Source organism: Giraffa tippelskirchi, chromosome 12 (genome assembly GCF_054371585.1).
Source record: "Giraffa tippelskirchi isolate mGirTip1 chromosome 12, T2T-mGirTip1v1.2.pri, whole genome shotgun sequence".
NCBI classification, from domain to species: domain Eukaryota; kingdom Metazoa; phylum Chordata; class Mammalia; order Artiodactyla; family Giraffidae; genus Giraffa; species Giraffa tippelskirchi.
Window position 1 is genome coordinate 138804982 of NC_137286.1, and position 12667 is coordinate 138817648.

Genomic DNA, 12667 nt, shown 5'->3' on the forward strand with positions numbered 1-12667 from the left:
AGGAGAAACTATGGAGAATGGGACTGAAATTGAGTCAGGCAAGGACAACAGAGAGAAATAATAGAGGAGGGAAACTCAGCCAGGCGATCTCAGAAAGCAAGCTGCCATTGAAAAAAAAAACAAAAAAAGAACATGGCCCAAAATCAACAGAAGAGGAAGCTCTGGGGGGTTAGGAAAACTACTGTGAACCATCTTCCTCTCAAAGGGTTAGAAAACAGTTTTCACATAAAAATGAGTAACGGAAATGTATCACAGTCATATTTAAAATAAAAAACACCTTAAGTGGGTTGTTCCCAACATACCATATATATAGCCTTACCAAAGGGACCAACTGGATCCAGCTGCCAAATTGCACTCAATACAGAGGACAGAGGAACATGTTGAATGATAACCTTGTGTATGCAATCTGCAAAGTCCAGACTCTGGGAAATTCCCCAGATCAATAGATTTACTATAAAGAAAAGAAGGGAGAGAGGAAGAACCTATAGGTAAAAAGATGCTTGAAGGACATCACGTTTTTGAAAATAAGGAAGAATGAACAGTAGTATAAGAGATGTACCACTTGATGAAGTGAAACATCAAGAAATATGCATGGTTACTGTAAAAAATGTAGATAGTGGTTCCTGTTAGAAGGAGGGGGTTGGTTTTAGGATAAGGTGGCTGATTGCTTGACAAAGTTCTGTTTCTTGACTTGGTTGATGGATACAAGGGTGTGTGTCATTAAATAATTCACTAAGCTATACATTTGTTTTCAGTAGTTTTAAGCACTTGTATATTATTTTAGAGTTTTAAAATGGAGAAAAAAAAAAGAAAACAGAAGAAACAAACTACAGATTAAAGGAGGAATATCCAATTAAGTAGCCAGAATGCCCAAGTGAAATCCTTTGAACTGAATTTTTCAAAGCTAATGCAAATTGAACAAATGATTTTAAATTAGTTAAAACTGAGTAGTTGATGTGTTACAAGTACCATGCCTGAGGCCTACTGCTGAGCCCTTCTTAAAAAGTAGAGGTTCCCAAAGGTTAAATTTTTCCTCCAGACTAACGTCCTCTGAAGCCCCAGGCATTGCATTATAGTATTCTTAGTTCTTTTTCCAAAACTTCCCTTTGCATACATGCATGAGTGCTAAGTTGCTTCAGTCACGTCCGACTCTTTTTGACCCTATGGACCTGCCCACCAGGCTCCTCTGTCCATGGGATTCTCCAGACAAGAATACTGGAGTGGGTTGCCATGCCTGCCTTCAGGGAATCTTCCCAACCCAGGGATTGAACTCGTGTCTTTTATGTCCCCTTTTCTGCCTGCCAATCCATTGGCAGATGGATTCTTTACCACTTGGTAAGCTCCCTTTGCACACATCTGGGATATCAAATGCTGCCTAGTGAATTGAATGCACTAATGCATAAATACCTTTATACATTTCATCTCATATTTTGGTTTACAGATCTATCTTTAATTCCTTTTTATTTAAAGCTTTCCTTGTAAGTAAGTACAGTCTCAATTTTTCAGTTCAAATTTTATTCTTGCATTCCTTCAGCAGTCAATTGTGTGTGTTTTTTTTTTTAAGGGATGAGTCTAGATTAAGAGAGACTTAATGGACATAAGCAGATATGAAGGATGGTCCTGGATTGGATGTTAGCTTTAACATATCACAGTAAATACTTTCTTTATTCACATGCAAAAATTTGAGTAGTCTGAGTATTTGGTGATGAAAAAGTTCACAAAATGGAAAGATAGAAATCATTGACTAAAAAGCAAAAACTAAGTTATAAACATTATGACCTCATTTGGGATTTTAAAAAGTGTACACATGTTTATATCCAGGGACATTGCTCGTAGAAGAAGATGTAGAAAGGATATACACGAAGGCAGTGGGTCTTAAATCACACCCCCCAGGCCGACAAGCAGCAACAGCATTCAGCATCACCTTAGCAGTGCAGGCTCTCAGGTCCTCACCCAGATGAGGAGCTCGAGGAGCAGGGCCCCCCGTGGTACATGTTTTAACAAACTCTTAGGGTGAATGTGATACAAGCTCAATTCCTTTTTTTCTTTTTTTAGTGGTTTTTCTTTTTTATAATTTTTATTGGAGTATAGTTGCTTTACAATGTGTTAGTTTCTACTGTCGGAGAAGGCAATGGCACCCCACTCCAGTACTCTTGCCTGGAAAATCCCATGGACAGAGGAGCCTGGTGGGCTGCAGTCCACGGGGTCGCACAGAGTCAGACATGACTGAAGCGACTTAGCAGCAGCAGCAGCAGCAGTTTCTACTGTACAGCAAAGTGAATCAGCTATCATATATATTCCTCTTTTTTAGAATTTCCTTCCCATTTAGGTCATCACAGAGGATACAAGCCTAATTCTGAGAACAATTTCATTAAAGTGTTAACCATGATCTCTTGGTGGTAGACTGTAATTTTTAAAATTTTGCTTATTTGAATTATCTATAGCTTGCGTATAGATGAATTCTATACCAATAGATTATTTTTAAATTAAGAGGCTTTTAAGAGCATGTTGCAAGTTTTAATTTATTGTGTTTTCGCTTTCATTTCAGTGTAAAGTACTTTGTAATTTCCCTTTGGTTTCCCTTTGACTCATGTGTTATTTAAAAGTATGTTATTTTGTTTCCAAATATAGGGATTTTCCACAGTTCTTTCTGTTACTGAGTTTTAATGTAATTCTCTGCTTGTTGGGGAATGTAGTTTGTATGACATGAAAGGCTTTTAAATAATTGATTGATATCCCTTTAATGGCCCCAAATGTGGTTTGTTTTGGTAAATGTTTTATGTGTACTTGAAAAGAATGTAAATTTTGGTGGGTGGAATGCAGTATCCCATCTGTATCAATTAGATCATATCGGTAAATATGTGTGTGCTCAGTCAGTCATGTCTGACTGCTTACGACCCCATGGGCTGTAGCCCACAAGGCTCCTCTGTCCATGGAATTTTCCAGGCAAGAATACTGGAGTGGGTTGCCATTTCCTTCTCCAGGGGATCTTCCTGACCCAGAGATCCAACCCATGTCTCCCACATTCGGGCAGGTTCTTTACCACTGAGCCACGTGAGTTGATAGTGATGTTCAAATCATCTCTATCCTTACTGAATTTCTGTCTTATATGTTCTAATAGTTATTGAACGAGAGGTATCGAAATCACCAACTATAATTGTGTTTTTGTCTCTTTCTCCTTGCAGTTTGATCAGTTTTTGTTTCATGTATTTTGAAATTCTGTTATTAAGCATATAAATAACTAAGATTTTATTTTCTCTTAATTCATTGACTTCTCTGCCATTAAGAAATTACCTTCTTTATTCTTGATGATATTCTTTAGTCTAATGTCGACTTTGATACTAATCTAACCATTTCAGTTTTTTAGAGTTCTTAATGTTAGCATAATGTGCTTTTTTCCCATCCTTTTGTTTTTAACTATGTGTGTATTTGTATTAGCAGTGTGTTTCTTATAGTCAGCATAGAGCTGGATCTTGCCTTTTTGTCAGATGTGACTATCTTTGCTTGTAAATAGGTGTTTAGACCGTTTACATTTACTGTTAACTATTGATATCATAAAATCGGTCATCTTACTATTTGTTTTCTGTTTGTCTTATCCCTCTTTGTTCCTTTTTTCCTGTCTACCTTTTGATTAATTGAATATTTTGATTTCATTTTATTTTCTTTATTGGTTTATTAGCTACAGCTCTTTGACTTGTAACCTGAATGGTTGTGTTAAGGTTAGTAATGTTCATCTTCAACTTATCACAGCCTGTCTTCAAGTGATACTGGTTCATTTCACATTGCTCAGTGGTAAAGAATTCACCTACAATGCAGGAGACCTGGGTTCAGTCCCTGGGTTGGGAAGATCCCCTGAAGGGAGGACATGGCAACCCACTCCAGTATGGTCACCTGGAGAATCCCACGGACAGCGGAGCATGGTGGGCTACAGTCCATGGAGTTGCAAATAGTTGGACACAACTGAAGCAGCTTAGCACGCATGCATCATACTTCCATTTTCTACTTTTTTAACTTTTTTGCTATTGTTAGCTTTTCTTTTACATGAGTTATGAAACCTGTATTACACTGTTTTTGTTTACCAAGCAGTTATATTTTTATTGAAGTATACTTGATTACCAGTCAGTTACCTTCTATGGAGACTTAAATAATTTAAAAATTCTTAAAACATATTAACCATGAACTTGCCATTTTGGTGTTCCTCATTTCTTTGTGTAGATACAGATTTCTTATCTGATATTGTTTTTTTTTTCCTGCTTCCTTTAACATATCTTGTTATGTGGCTCTGCTGATAATAAATTCTCTGGGCTTTCATGTTTGGAAATGTTTTTTATTTTGCTTTCCTTTCCAGCAAAAGATGTATTTTGCTGAGTGTAAAATTCTAAGATGATTTCAGTATGTTGAAAAATCTTTTACCATTGTATTTTCATTTGCATTGTTTCTGTCAAGAAAGCTAATGTTGTCTTTATCTTTGCTCCCTTGTATGTAATATCTCTTTTCCTCTCGCTGATTTAAAGTTTTTTCTTTTTATCATTATTTTTGAATAATTTGATTATATAATAATTTGTGCTTTCATACAGATTTTTTTCATGTTTCTTATGCTTGGGGTTTGCTTAGGTTCTTGGATCTGTAGGTTTATAGTTTTCATCAAATTTTGAAAACTTACGATCATTATTTCTTTAATATTTTTTCATTTCTTGCCTCATCCCCTGCCATCTCCTCTCTTTTGGGACTCCAATTACATGGGTGTTAGGCTGCCCAAAGTTATTCTACAGTTCTCTGACACTGTTAATTTTTTGGTAGTTTTTCTTTCTGTGTTTCATTTTGGATGGCTTCTATTGCTGGTTCAAGTTCACCAGTATTTCTTCTGCCATGTTTCACCTGGTGTTAATCTCATCTTGCGCATGTGTGTGTTTATGTCACACTGTGTATCTTCATCTCAAAGTTTAGTTTGATTCCTCTTAAAATCTTCCATATCACAACCTTGTTAACATAGAGAATACAGTCTTAATAACTGTCTTCACATCCTTTTTATTTTACTAATTTTAACATCTGTGTCCTTTCTAGGTCAGACTTGATTGCTTTTGTTTTGTCCATTTATGTGGCATATTTTCCAGTTTCCTTGTATGCCTGATGATTTTTTTTTCACTTGGGTGTCAGATACTGTGAATTTCACTGTGTTGAGTGCTGGGTAGTTTTACATTCCTATGAATGTTACTGAGTTTGGGGAGGGAGTTGCATGTAAGTTATTTGGAAATAATTTAGTCCTGTCAGAACTGGCTTTTAATTCTTGTTAGGTAGGACTGGTGTAGTGTGCAGTTTCGGTTGAATTATTCCCTACTCCTTAGCGATGACCCTCCAGTACTCTACCCAGTGTCCATGAATCAAGAGCTTAGGCTGGTGCAAATAGGTAGCATTCCTGGCCTTGTGTGAGCACCAGGCCTGTTCCCTCTAATTCGTCTGTGTTCTGTTTTTTAAATTTTTTGATGCATCTTGGCTACTTCGCTCATGAGCACACATTGATGAGTACTCTACTGCTTACTTGCTAACCCTCTGTCCTCTCCTCCGTGCTTCCTACTTTCCTGCAAACCCTCTCTGCCCTGATCCCTTGCATGCTTAGCCTCATCTCTTCAGCTCATGGAGTTTTCCAGGTGCTGCTGTTCTCTTTCTCTCTGCACTGTATCCTGAAGACGTGCTCAGGGCAGAGGCTGCTGTAGTCATCGGGGTCATGATTCTACTTTCTTGTCGCTCAGGGATCATTCAGTTTCTCACTGGTGTCCAGATCTTCAGATGTAATGGTTTTTTTTTTCTTTTTTTGTTGGTGTTTCATGTAGGAAGATAAATCTAGTTCCTATTACTCTAGTTTGACCAGAACTCTCTAAAAATTAATAGGTTTTTAAAAAGAAAGCCACATTTAGAATCATATATATATATACATATAGCCATATATGAAAGAAAGAAAGCTCAGTCATGTCCAACTCTTTGCAACCCCATGGACTATAGCCTGCCAGACTCCTTTGTCCATGGAATTCTCCAGGCAAGAGTACTGGAGTGGGTTGCCATTTCCTTCTCCAGAGGATCTTCCCAACCCAGGGATTTAACCTGGGTCTCCTGCATTGCAGGCAGATTCTTTACTGTTTGAGCCACCAATTAAGATCAATATGAAAAATTGCATTCAAGCAAACTATTACAAACAAAAATTCAAAGTAAAGTCATTTCTTATAGGAGCCAGCCTGCAGGAAGATTAATTTATTGCAGTGAGTTCTAGACACTGGATAATTTTTTGTATCAGATTTTATCTGGCTCCTATACATCTTATAGTTGATGGTAAAATATTTCTGTTGTATGCAGCTTTGACATTAAGAAAAAGAAAGATGAACTTTTCAGTCTTTTTAGAGGAGCAGCATATTATGTTGCAGAAAAAGCACAGGTGTGGAGTCAGATGGATTTGAAGTCAAATCCCAGCTGTCTGACCTTGGACAACTTAAATAAGCTCTCTGAACTTGGCTTCCCTCATGTGTAAAAACAACCATTTTGTTGTGAATATTAAATGAGAGTGTATAAATTACCTATCCAATGCCTGGCACACAGAAATCGTGAAATCACGTCTTCCCTGTCCTTCTGCCTAATGTCATGTTAAGTGACTTTTTTTTCGCTGCACTGCACAATAGGGGGGATCTTAGTTCCCTGACCAGGAATTGAACTCACGCCCCCTGCAGTGGAAGTGTGGAGTCTTAACCAATGGACTGCCAGGGAAGTCCCTAAGTGACTCGCTTTTCATAAGACGCTTTCTAAAAGTACCTGAAATATTTCAGTTGCCTACAAAACCCACCTGAAATGCCTCTCACCAAACAATAGGGGGGAAAGATGTTTAGGAAAAGAACATAAAGGCTTTGGGGACAGCGATTCATCTTGCTTTGCCTTTGAAACCTAGGCATTAAAGCATTTCTTCTCTAAGAGTATTTCAGTGCATAAAACACATGCCAAAAGAGGAAAGTAACATTAATAGGGGATCAAAGGAAAACAGGAAGGCTGGCTGAGATAGAGGCAAGCAGGGCAAAATGGGGCTGAAAAGTTGTGTTGAAACTAAATTGTGGAACATAGCTATTGTTGGCTCTATTGTGTCCCCCCCACCAAATGTGTATGTGCAGTTCTGACACCCAGCACCTCAGAATGTGACTGTTCTTGAAGACAAGGCCTTTGGAGAGGTGATTAAGTTAAAATAGGGGCATTAGAGGGCACCCTAGACCAGTCTGAACAGTATCAATTTTAAGAGGAAACGGGGAGATACCCAGGAGTCACTGGGCCTGTGTGCACAGAGGGGGGACTTGGTGAAGACAGAGTCAGAAGGCGGTGTCCGCAAGTCAACGAGAGAGCCCTCAGGGGTAACCAGAGCTGGGGCACCTTCAGCCTCCAGAACTGGGAGGAAATAGATTTCTGTTGTTTAAGCCACTCTGTCTGTAGTCCTTTGTGATGGCAGCCTGAGCAAACTCTTTATTTCCAGGCCTTCAAAGCCCAGTGGGGGAAGTTTTTTGTTCCATAAGGTCTTCCTGACCAGGTGTGGGATTTCTGGAAGCCCATGCATTTTAACCACATCTCTCTGCAGTCAGGTAATGTGGATCTCCAGCTGTGCTCTGGAGACCAGCAGCGTGATTTTTGTGAGCACAGGGATGTGTGGTTTGGTTGAAGAAGTTGCAGGAGGTGAGGTTAGAGATGGGTGATTACAATTGTGACCTTCTAGAGATCTTCTGGCAGGCCAAGACAGATGATGGTGCTTTTGTTTCCTTTGTTACTCATCTGGAACTTTGTTTCTCTTCTGCTTAGGCTGAAGGAACAAGTGAGTTGTCTAGGAGGACCTGGTGTGGTTCAAATACTCCCCTGTGGCCCTCTCTGTGGGCTTCTCTGGTAGTTCAGCTGGGAAAGAATTAGCTGGCAATGCAGGAGACCCTAGTTCAGTCCTGGGTTGGGAAGATCCCCTGGAGAAGGGTTAGGCTATCCACTCCAGTATTCATGGGCTTCCCTGGTGGCTCAGACGGTAAAGAATCCGCCTGCCATGCAGGAGACCTGGGTTCAATCCCTAGGTTGGGAAGATCTCCTAGAGGAGGGCATGGCAACCCACTCCAGTATTCTTGCCTGGAGAATCCCCCTGGACAGAGGAGCCTGGCGGGCTGCAGTCCATGAGGTCGCGAAGAGTTGGACACAACTGAGCGAATAAGCACACCAGAGCCCTCTCTATATATCAAGCTTCAATACTTTTAACTAGTTAAGCGGCAACCCTATATTCCTTTTTGCTGCCTCCATCTCATCCATTTAGAGTGGTTTAGAGTGGTTTAAGTCCTCCACGGGCAATGTGTTTCTGTCAGCCCTGCGAATATCGATCTCATTGGTAAACAAAGGCTCTTGCAGGCCCAGTATTCTCACCGAGGCCCTGGAGCATTATCACTGTAGAACTCTACCCGACAGGCTCATTCAGGCCAGTCCGATGTTCCCAGACCTCCATGTTCTAAAACCACATGCTAGTTGGCTCAAATGGGTGCTTGTATTTGATGCATTCTGCAGAAATGCCAAAAACAGGAGAGAGATGTTTTAAAACAATTCATAAAATTGGCAGCCACAGCGCCAGAGCATAGCTGTTGGGTCCTGAGCGGGTTTGCAGAAGTTTAGGCGATTCTGCAATAGAACGGGTGATGGTGAATGAGCTCAGAGATGGTTCCCTTGAGGTGGCCCAGGAGGCCACAAGGGCACAGGCTGGCAGGCTTGTGAGTGGGCGCTCAGCCGTCACGGGAAACCCCTCTAGAATTCTCTAGTTAATTCAACTCTGGCAAACACAGCTGTGTCAGAGTTTCTCCATTTGCCTGGATCCTCCAGCCCTCAGATGTTACAGGGGTAGACAGATGGCATCAGAGGAACTGTCTTATCTTCCCGATGCAGAAGTGGAGACGGTCGTGTCTACCATTAGCCTTTCTGCTCGCTCCCCAATGCCCTGTGTTGTCAAGCTGTCTTTTCACACCATCTCAGGTGTCTTAGGGTAGTGGCTATCCCTTGCTCATATTCTCAAACCCTCCCCTTTTCAGGCACAACAGGTCTTTCCTATGGAAGACAAGCAATTAACAGTACCTTTATTTGTGAACCTAGAGTCTGTCATACAGAGGTGAAGTAAGTCAGAAAGGGAAAAGCAAGTATCGTATATTAACGCATAGATATGGAATCTAAAAAAATGGTCCTGATGAACCCATTTGTAGAGTAGGAATAGAGAGACACAGACATAGAGAATAGACATGTGGACACAGAGGAGAAGGAGAGAAGGGGACAAATTGCGAGAGATGCGTTGGCACGTATATACACAATCATGTGTAAAATAGACAGCTGATGGGAAGCTGCTGTATAATACAGGGAACTCATCTCAGCCCAGTGCTCTGTGATGACCTAGAGGGGTGAGATGGGGGCGGGGAGGGGGAAGGAAGTCCAAGAGGGGATATATATGTGTGTGCGTGTGTGTGTGTATATGCATTATAGCTGATTCGTGTTGTTGTACAGCAGAAGCTAACACAACACTGTAACTCAATAAAGCAATTATCCCCCAATTTTAAAAAATTAAAAATTAAAAAAACAATACCTATATTTGATTCTTCTCTCTCCTTCCCATTCCTGGTCTCTGGCCTCTTCCTTCACAGCCAAGCTTCTTGGAAAAGCCTTTCATCCTTCCTGTCTCCTCACTGTCCACTAGACTCTCAGACCCACCTCCAGGTCCACTGACCCACAGATCCTGTAGTTCCCACCTTGTCTGATAGTCCAACAGTTCTTGCTCTTCCTCCTTCTGGAAACACCGTGTTCCCGTGGCTTCCGTGACCCCACTCTCTCCTTACGTCCCTTCTGTCCTCATCTGCTCCCATTGGCCGTTCTCTGGTGGACATGTCATCAGTGCTGATGCAGTCCATCCTCTGGGCTCTATGAGACCACCTTGTCCTCCTGGGGTCAGGTGTTGGGAGATCTCCTGCCCAGGCTTCTCTGAGTTTTGGATGTGTGTGTCCCGCCGCTCCCACGCTGTCTCTTCGTCATGAAATCCAAGGGCCCCTCCTAAAATGAAAGTGTCTAGAACCCCTCCGTCCTGACCCTCCTCCAGTTGCTGCCTGTCTCCGAATGGACCAGCCTCCATCCAGACGCCGACAGCAGACATCTCAGTGCCACTCTGGTTATTGTCTGCTGCTCGGCCACCTCATCTAGCCCACCAGTAAGTCCCACTGGGTTTTACCTCTTAACATTTTTCTTGAGTCCACCTGCTGCTGCTGCTGCTGCTAAGTCGCTTCAGTCGTGTCCGACTCGGTGCGACCCCATAGACGGCAGCCCACCAGGCTCCGCCGTCCCTAGGATTCTCCAGGCAAGAACACTGGAGTGGGTTGCCATGTCCTTCTCCAGTGCATCTACTTCTCCCCAACTCTGCTTCTCCCCTCCAGATCCAAAACACCATCTTTTTTTCCTGGACGAATACAGCAGGCATCCTGCATCTGTTCTGACCCCTCGGCCTGTTCTCACATTGCCATACTAATCTTTTCAAAGTGTCGATCTGATTGTATCGCTCTATACTTACAAAGTCTGCACCATGTTCTCAGGATAACAGTGAAGTGTCTTCATGTGGCTTCGGTAGAGTCTGGCCCCTTCCTGACCCACCAGCCTTGTTCTGCAGTCACGTTGGTCTCCCATCAGGATGTTGAGCCATCTGGACAGGTGTTTCTACTGCAGGTCTTCATAGCTTCTCCTCACCTCTCTCATCCCCTTCAGATCTGAGCACAATGTCACGTTCAGGGAAGCCCTCCTCCTGCCTCATCTCCACGTGTAACTGAGTCAGACCTCTCTGTCCTGACGCTCAGAGTCATCTGGGACTCCCCCCTTGTTTCTTTCGTCAGTTCAGTCGCTCAGTCGTGTCCAACTCTTTGCAACCGCATGGACTGCAGCACACCAGGCTTCCTTGTCCATCACCAGCTCCTGGAATTTACTCAAACTCATGTCCATTGAGTCAGTGATGCCATCCAACCATCTCATCCTCTGTCGTCCCCTTCTCCTCCCACCTTCAATCTTTCCCAGCATCAGAGTCTTTTCAAATGAGTCAGCTCTTCACATCAGGTGGCCAAAGTATTGGAGTTTCAGCTTCAGCATCAGTCCTTCCAATGAACACCCAGGACTGATCTCCTTTAGGATGGACTAGTTGGATCTCCTTGCAGTCCAAGGGATTCTCAAGAGTCTTCTCCAACACCACAATTCAAAAGCATCAGTTCTTCTGCGCTCAGCTTTCTTTATAGTCCAACTCTCACATGGAAAAACCATAGCTTTGACTAGACGGACCTTTGTTGGCAAAGTGCTTTTGTCCTAGGTATTTCTTTACTTTTCTTGGGAAGGTCTTGGTTCCTGTCTGTCTTTACTAGACCCTACTCTCCATGAAGCAGGGGCCATGACTTGTCTCTTATCATTGCATTCCCAGACCCAGCAGAAAGACACAGTGGTGTGTTGTTGAATAAGTAAATGGGTTTGAAGAACAGGGTTCGAATCCCAACCCTGGGCAGCTGTGCTCCAAATCTCAATTTCTTCATCTGTCAATGGAGACGTTTTGCCATCTTTTAAGATTCTTGAGAGGAAAATAATACATCTCACAAGACCGTTGTTTTGAATGGTTATTCTCTCTCCTTTAAGGTTAGGTCTTATGAATGTGACAGTGGAGATGATCCTAAGGCAACTTAACGCCTTTATTGTTTTTCTCAGGTAACAGAGTGGTTGGGGATGGGGAGTGTAGAAATGAAAATTTCATTAAGAAAACCTATTTATTTGAAAAGGTGGTGGGGAAGATTAACCTGAATAAGTAAACACTTAAAATTTTTACGTTTTTCACTATGAGAATTCCAATGATCATTGAAGGTAATATGGGTAATGTAGAAAGGCAGAAGAAAAGAGGAAATAACCCACTTTCTCACCTCTGAAACAGTTTCCCACACTCTCAAATATTCAAAAGTCAAGTTACTGGATGAAAGAGTATCTTTGTGAATACTTTTTAGGCTTTAGATAGTCATTCCCTAATTGGTCTCCAGAAACATGGTACCAATTCATACATCTACCAATAAAGTAAGGCAGTGCTCATTTTCTGGCACCCTTGCCAACTTCAGCTTTATAAAATACATGTACTGCATACAGGCACATCTAGTTGCATATTTAGGGGTAGAAATGATATTGACTAAGCAGGAGAAGGGGACAACAGAGGATGAGATGGTTGGATGGCATCACCGACTCAGTGGACATGGATTTGGGTGGACTCAGGGAGTTGGTGATGGACAGGGAGGCCTGGTGTGCTGCGGTTCATGGGGTCGCAAAGAGTTCGACACGACTGAGTGACTGAACTGAACTGAAACTTGCACTTATAGTGCAAATTACTTCTAAACTTAGACATCTTCTTGTGAGCGATTGGCATTTTTTTGTCATCAGTTACCCTGTTATTCTTTGCATAGTTTTCTTTAAGAGTGTTTCTCTTTTTTGTATTTACTTATAAAACCCCTCTTCCATTAAGCCCATTAACCTTGTTTTTATTATATATCCAAATATGAGCTTCAGTAGAACCCTTTCACAGGATCACAAGTTCAAGAGTCAACTTACACTTTATTATGAAGGGCAACTGGTTTCCCTCTCT

At 41.8% G+C, this 12667-nt stretch overlaps 1 protein-coding gene across 4 annotated transcripts in view; it reads left to right on the plus strand.

The window, feature by feature from the left end:
* Window positions 1-12667, plus strand: part of FARP1 (FERM, ARH/RhoGEF and pleckstrin domain protein 1) — a 300983-nt gene that overhangs the window by 204942 nt on the left and 83374 nt on the right. The window lies entirely within an intron of this gene.